Source organism: Mytilus californianus, unplaced genomic scaffold (assembly GCF_021869535.1).
Source record: "Mytilus californianus isolate M0D057914Y unplaced genomic scaffold, xbMytCali1.0.p SCAF_13, whole genome shotgun sequence".
NCBI lineage: Eukaryota > Metazoa > Mollusca > Bivalvia > Mytilida > Mytilidae > Mytilus > Mytilus californianus.
Genome location: NW_026262615.1, coordinates 38,833,777 through 38,842,391, shown reverse-complemented (window position 1 = coordinate 38,842,391; position 8,615 = coordinate 38,833,777). Strand labels below are relative to the sequence as shown.

Here is an 8,615-nt window from a genome sequence, read left to right as displayed (position 1 = left end):
TAAATTGCCTATGAAGTCACTGAATGCACGAGTGACTCTATTCATAAAAAAGTTTCCGTGTAACACCTGTTATTGTAATGTTTTTCTATAGCTCTGCTGTACGAATACATTGTAATTGGACATCAATTATGTCATATATACCATGTATACACGGAAATATGTCTCTATATATATAACTATATATGCATTTTTGATTTCATGCCAAGTAAATCAGTCATTGTCAGGTAATATATTCGTACGGATGTTCTAGAAGAATTATAGTGTCGCGATGTATATATGGACTATTTTTGCAATGTTTTGTTATCCTTTATGTACGTATTTTAATTGTTGTAAAGTTACACTTTAGATACATATTCAATTGATATCTTGTCATCGATATTTCTTTAAGTATAAGCAAATTACACTATCAAAGTTTCAAAAAATATAAGTTTTGATTTCTTTAGAGTGTGATTATTCCAACATTTTCACTACAGCTTTCTGCTAGAGGATTTTACAAATGTAATTCTAGTATTACACAAACTAAACGCCAAATTAACATTGATTTTTACAAATTTAGCATGTTTTTTTTCTAAATTATGCTGTAAACAAGAAAACCCACTTTTATTTAAATAATATAGTACTAAAACTTTAAGTATATTTGTATGTTTAACGGACGCTAAGCAAACAGAAGTCAATCAATCATTAAATGTAAAACGTATACAGTTAAGAAGTAATTCGTACACAATTCTCGTTAAATTTGATCATAGAATATAAAAAGATAAAACAAGATAAACAATGTTATAACGAATATACCAACCTCCATGAGCAATTCAGAAAGAAGGAGCCCATAAAAAACTGACGAAATAAAAGATAAATGATCTTCGCTTCACAAAAATGATCTAAGAAATAGGACAAATAAATTGAAACTTAACAAACATTTATATTACACACATTTAAAATAAAAACAAATCCATACTTAGGTAGCGGCACATGATTTTCAAATAAGAATTATAATATCTCTTTGTCCGAAACTTCAAGTGGCGCATACAACTATTTAAAAAAATATCACGAACGTTAGTTTCTAAAAGGGGGCCTTGTGGGCAGTAAAACAATTTATACCATTTCCATTGTTTTCAGTAACTTCTATCATGGATCATACCGGGTCTTGATAAGCATATTTGTAAAAGTTCTCAGGTTTTACATATGACATATGACTCCTGATCCCACACACGCTATTTGTAGATCTTAAAGATGTTGTAATAGACAGACAGATAAACGATTCTTGGTCAAAAAGACCTAAAACTTTCTGAATCTAAACTTATTCGCACCGAATGTCTGTAGAAATTATCTGTTGATTATAAATTACATTATTAAATTGTGTTATTTACGGGCACCTTCAAAATATTTATCCATATTGATATAAAATGAGAATGTTAAACTTAAACTTGAAACATGCCAAACATATTAGAACCATGACATATTGTCAGTCAATTACCCGAACCTTGTCAATTCCTCAACCCTAACCCTACCTATTTTCAATATTCGTTAATTTCTTACAACGACAATCTCAATGTAGAATGTTAGACGTTCAATATCGATTCAAACATATCATTTACTCTTAATTAGCTTATTCGAAAAGAAAGCTGGTAATTATTCGGATGGATTCGCTAAATCATAACTGACTTCCCGAATATGTGTTTCTAAGATTTCCAGGTAAAATATTTTTTCATTTATCTTCAGTCCTGCAGTTACGATAAAACGATTTTTGGAAAATTGCGGTTGGCTATTTCAAAGCTAGCAATCAAATATATTTACATTGTACTATAAAGACGGTAAAAACTTTATCATGGTAAATGCTACGGTAAAAACTTTATCATTGTAAATGCTTTATTTTAGATTTCGCAACTAGATTATTGATAGAGGAATGAAATGAGATAAGATATATTTTAAATTCAAATGTGCAGTCAATAGATTTAAATATAACATTTCATAAAGAGCGTTATCATATTTGCATTACACCAAACCTACAGCATATGGATATATTGTATTACCTTCCAAATATTGACTTATATATATTGAAATCAACAACAATAATAAGAACAAATCATTAACTTTAATCAATGTATAAACTGATACTTCTTGATTGAAAACCATGTATTATTACCAAAATATTTTGTCCACTTTCCTTATGATAAGGTATATTATGACAGCTGTTTTAAGTACTTAATCATCATTTAAACAGCTATAAGTATCTTGTTACGTTCCTCATTTCAAATGTTAGTATAAATGCATAGGAAAATAGATAAACTTATTCTGTCGCATTAGAATTAGTTTAAGTATTTTGTTTGCTTTGATTACATTTTGATTGCCATATAATGATAGTTATCCAAACGTTCTTTTTTACCAAATTTAGAACAAAAATTCTTGTATAAAACATTAAAACGCGCAAATTAGACACACAAGAGATAACTAGACCAATCTGTTGACTCAAATTTGTCTCCAAAATGTTCATTGATATGGAAGAATAAATAGAAAACCTAATTCTAATACCATTAGTGCAGATGTTTCTGTTCTTCAATCGTTTGAAATTTCCAGTAGCATAGTATTCATCATTGTACAACACACATAAATTGTCCAAAAACTAACGATATGGAAAATTGTGGATTTGTGTATTTTCATGAGCACCAGCTATATTTGACAGGGAAAACATTTGTAGTCTTCGATATTTGATTTCGTTGATTTGCCGAAGCACGCATACATTTTAATTCGGGGTTTACAACTTCTAGCAACATTTACAAAAAGTTTTATTCCACGAATGATAGTAATTTCACAGAAAGTAGCTAATCTCTTCTCGAAATGCTCGCCCTTGTTCTTTTGGAAACACAATATAAGAATATATATGTATCATTCTCTTTAGGCTGAAAACACGGTTATGTAGTTTTAACATAACTATAAAATAAACAATCCCGATAGCTGTAAATAAACTTATCATTGATACCAGGATTAAAATTTGGTACGCCAGACGCGAGTTTCGTCTACTAAAGATTCATCAGGGATGCACAACTAAAAATAATTAAAAAGGTCAAATTAAGTACACAATTCAACAGTATTGAAGACCTAAAATTAAAATATAAACAATATAGGTTAAGAAAAATAAAGGACACATAAAACTTCGATAAGAAATAAAAGTATATCATTGATCTGTCTTTTTACAGATCGAAACCCAGTTAAACACAAACCGCTAACATGCATTTTATATTTCAATCAATATCAAGTTCTTCAATTCATTTATATTTAAGATAAGGGGATAATTAATGTGATCTAGTAAGAACTGAAAATTATTAAATCTGCACGAGAGGCAGTAAACCTCTAGACAATCGTGTACGGAAAACTCAAGCTCTAAAATTTGGTGTTATCTGAGATACATATACAGGCGCTTCAGGAATGTTGCTACACCGAAATGAAAACTTCACAATTGAAACGTCGAAATAAGTTTTGTCGCTATTTTCTAGATCGATGATAGTCAAGATATGAGGCAGACTTAACTGTTCCCCTAGTAATTTTCAGTATCGGTTTCATTAAAATATATGTAGTCAATATGTTCACCAAACACTTATGAAATTAGTTAATGTTGTATATTTTCAAAACAATAATAGCCTAATATTTACTACATAACAAATGGTACTTTCACCCTGTTCAAGGCTGTTTTGAACTGTCCTGATACAAGACAAGGTTATCTTATACAGTCAAAAAGTCTGTTAACTACATATCTGTACATTGGTTACTAAAAAACGGTTGCCTACAAGGAATATATTGATGTCATATGCATTAATTGTCAAATTTAATTCAATCAAGTTGTATAAAAATAGTCTAAAGATTTGTTGTGGACGTTATATTCAAACTGATGTAATATATTTAACAAGCGTGCGCATGCTGAAATGTCTCGCCTGCTTTACTGACCATTGATTTTATGTTGAAAGTCTTAAAGATAAAGGTTTTGCTAAAAGAATTACAGAAATTAAACATTTTTAAAGATCTATGACAATGAGGTCAAGGTCAGATAAATCGAGTAAGACAGACATACATACCTTACAATTCTTTATACACCAAATATAGTTGACCTATTGCGTATGCTAATTGAAAAACAGACCAAAACGCAAATACTTAATATTGACCAATGAACCATAAAATCTGGTCAAAGTCAGATGAAACCTGCCAGACAGACAGGTACACCTTATTATCATTCCATACACCAAGTACAGTTGACCTATTGCTTATAGTACGTAAAAACAGTCAAAAAACAAAAACTTAACATTGACCCATGAACCATGAAAATGAGGTCATGGTCAGATGAAACCTGCCAAACTGAAATGTACCCATTACAATTATTTCATACACCAAATATAGTTGACCTATTGCTTATAGTACTTGAAAAACGGACCAAAACACAGAAACTTAACATTGACCAATAAAACATGAAAATGAGGTCAAGGGCAGATGAAACCTGCCAAACTGAAATGTACCTATTACAATCATTCAATACACCAAATATAGTTGACCTACTGCTTCTAGTGTTTGAGAAATGGACCTAATCACGTAATTTTAGCCTTGATCACTGATCCATGAAATGAGGTCGAAGTCAGGTGAACTCTGCCTAACGGAAATATAGACGTTGCAAGGAACCCATATACCAAATATAGTTATCCTATTACTTATAACAATGTAATTCACATGACAAAAAAACTAATTTTTTTAGCAGTCGCTGAACCATGAAAATGAGGTCAAGGACAATGGACAAGTGGTTGAGGGAAACTTCGTAATATAAGGTATCTGCAAAAATAGATATGAAGCATCCAGGTCTTCTACCTTCTGAAATATAAAGCTTTATGCAAATAGTTTACGCCGCCGCCGCCGCCACCGGATAGTAATACCTATGTCTCGCATACTGCGAATTTTCGTCGCCGGCAAGACAAGAATGATATTGCGTATCAAGACTTTTAAAGCTTAAGACCAAACATATTGTTTCATTTTTGCAGGGATAATAACTACACATATCTGTTTGTCGATGCATGTTAATTAAGCGTTAAGCTTTTTATCATGTTTTACAGTTATTCCAACTAATGGTAAATATTGTTATGATACCTACCCAATGGGAAAAAGATATGAGACCTGTATAGATGATTCAGGGTAAGTTTTGTTCTTGAAGCGATACATGTGTAAATCCATTTAAAACAAATTAATCCTGACGTCACAAGAGATGGGTCCGATTACTTTCAATGTAATTGATTAAATTACAATTACTTTGTCAATTATACGATTAAATTTAAATAATGATTACACCATTTCTCAAAGTAACTAATTAATATAATGATTACATGGGCAGTAATCATGATTACATATTATTACAATGAATTTCAAAATAACCTTTTTGAATAATGATAATGAATAAAGGTAATATCACCCCCAGTTTTTGGTGGGGTTCGTGTTGCTTAGTCTTTGGTTTTCTATGTTGTGTCATCTGTACTATTATTTGTCTGTTTGTCTTTTTATTTTTGGCCATGGCGTTGTCAGTTTGTTTTCGATGTATGAGTTTGACTGTCCCTCTGGTATCTTTTGTCCCTCTTTTATAACTGTAGCACTTTTTCAGAAAGGATTTTATTTGATATGTTATTAAATTAAAACTTCAAACTTTACATATCTGAACCTTTTTCATGTTTTTTACAATGATCATCAACTAATTCACTGTACACATAATATAGCTAAAAATGCTGATCTGAACTTACTATGCATATGGCCAGTCTTGAGCATATTTTTGCCAAAGGATTTTGGAATGAGAGAAACTAAATTTCTATACCAGTGAGTTTTACTTACTACACAAGTCATTTTTCCTTGATGTCCTCACAAAGCAATTTAAAAAAATCATTAAAATAACATTTGTTGGTATCAAATTACATGTATATCCATATTTCATAATATTTTGACATTCTTAAAGTAAAACAAAACTATATTAACAAGTCATATATTTTTTTTAAAATTTGAATAATAAAAATGTTTGTTTAAGACATGATAATTATATTGACCATAAACACAATTTGAGAATTTTTTCATTGTAATGAGAATGTAATCAAAAAGTAATCAGGATTACAAGGTATGTTGAAAAGTAATTGATTAAATTAAGTTACATGTAATAAGATTTTTGACTGATTAATGATTACAGTGATTACTTGAAAAATTATAATCGATTAATGATTGCAATTACAATTACCCCAAGCCTGGACGTCACACAAATGGTTTATAAGTTTATATTTTTAACATAAGGGATATAAACAATGATTGCACATCTAGGAAAACCGCGATCTAATATTTACTTTTTTTGTTCCTTAAGAATTCATTCCTTTTCTAAGTATGCATAACAGACGTTAATAAAAATTATGAAACAAGACATGGGCTTGATAAAGTACTAAAATGTCCTGTAAAACATTCTTTCAACTTCAAACTTTAACGATCAGTCAGACGTTAAAAAATGTAGTCTGGAATTTTCCGGTATCCGAGTTGTCTTCGTAGATTAACCACTGTATCACTAGCCTATTAACACTGAGGTTGTGAGCTCGAATCCCTCACGTGGCAGTAGTGTTCGACACAAATTTTAATTGACTAGAATTGTCAGTTTTCCTGCTCCAGGTAAGTATTTATCGCCGGGAGCTTTGGCTTCCTTCACCAATAAAAGCTGACCGCCAAGAATTAGACATTAGTCCTGAAACACTAAACAATCAATCATTTAATCAATCAATTAAACGTTATGTCGAACTCATTCTTTTAATAGCAGTGGGTCGATACAGAAGCTGGTAGACTGTTATTCCCTGAGGGTATCATCGGTTCAGTAGTACATTTCTGTTCTAACACTTCTAACATATTCATGATATTTCTATGTAAAATTCTTAGTTCATGAATTATGGAATTAACAAGTATTCAATGTTCCAATTCCCCTTTGCAAAATTGACTTGTGTTGAATTGGCTATTCTGCTTGGTGAATTTTATTTTTGGTCACAAAGATCCGAATATTTCAGTGTATTTAATGATCCCTGGTTGTTTCATTTTTTTACGTTTGAGCGTTCTTGATAAACAAGGCCTCTAATTGGTCTTCAACGCAGAGAGAAAAATCCCACATCCTGAGGCGGGCTTCAGCTGGCCCCTAATCAATAATGCATACAAGTTCAGCGAAACATACAAAAGAACAAAAATTAAAGAAAACACAAGACTAACAAAGGCTAGAGGTTTCTGCCTTAGGACAGACACATATAAATGTGGTGTGGTTAAACATGTTTTTTTTTTAGATCTGAACCCTCCCCCACACCTTTCAACAATATGAAATAAACAAATACACAGCAAAAAACGCAGTCTCAAACTCAGCCCGTTTTGCTCATATGGTTTCTAACGTTTCAGCGTATTTACGCATCCTTACTTTTCAAATGGTTAGGTTCAAGCATTCCTGATAAATCCGGATAAACGTTTCGGACGGAGGAAAATCATCAAGTGTTCATATCATTTAATTTATATCAATGTGACTTTTAATATGGTAGAATTGTACAGCAAAAACATACCTTTATTTCAAAATCATTTAATCAGAGTACATAGCCTGATCATTGTTTTGTCAATATTTCTTTGTAGATAATGTTTCATTATGACGATACAAGTACTTTGTTTTAAACCGAGGTTACCTGTAACGAAATATGAAAATGGTTATTAATTCTTTAAAAAAAAAGATCAAAAGAGATTATTTCTATTTACTATGTGTAGTATTGAATATAATTACACTTTACAGTATACTCAAAATTTCATTAATTGCATATGTATTTGTAGCTCAACATTATGATGATTGACAAATAAATCTGATAGGAAACGTTGTTTATTTTAGAACACACTATGCAATAATCTTCTGTGCTGTTCTCGGAATTCCCGTAGTTGCAATGATAATTATATATTGTATACGTGCAATATATAGGACCATGAGAAGAAATTGATTAGACAGTGATACGGATAGAGTGGAAGACCCCTTCAACAACAAAAAGAACAGAGGCAATTATTTTTGTTGCAATAACATTTGTTAATAATTTATTCTTACATACTTTAAGATTATATGTAGATATTTTTAAATTATAATTCTCTTGTTTTGTGGACAATTGACAGTGTACTCTCTCAAGTAAACTTCATTGCAACACTACATTTATGTATATTTGAAGAACAATCATCATACTTTTGTAATTATCGAAAACAATACATTACATTCCATGTAATACTAACCCATAATTTTATTTACAATGAATTACGTATATTTTGAGTAGCTTCAACAGATACTAGAAATCGTAATTTAGAATGTAACATACATTATCTAACTTTAATTTGAGTATATATATATATATATATATATATAGTACATTTAGCTACTACTTTGGAACTAGCATAAACACGGATATTGCTTGATTTAAATTTGATGGTAACAAATTTCAGAAACATCATAAATTAGGGAATATATATCCCGCTAAGCTCTGATTTCTTGTCCGGGTTTGGCTTTACCTTAAGCCCTTTTTGGTTTGATCAGCTCTTCGAGGCTTATTTTAGTTTGTATATTTGAACCT

The 8,615-nt window shown here is 30.7% G+C and overlaps 1 long non-coding RNA gene across 1 annotated transcript; it reads left to right on the top strand.

The window, feature by feature from the left end:
* The first annotated feature begins 211 nt into the window (after positions 1 to 211).
* Positions 212 to 8,200, top strand: LOC127723625 (uncharacterized). The gene is made up of 3 exons (XR_007992149.1): positions 212 to 311; positions 5,088 to 5,166; positions 7,895 to 8,200. It is a non-coding gene; the product is annotated as an uncharacterized LOC127723625 (long non-coding RNA).
* Positions 8,201 to 8,615: the final 415 nt, after the last annotated feature.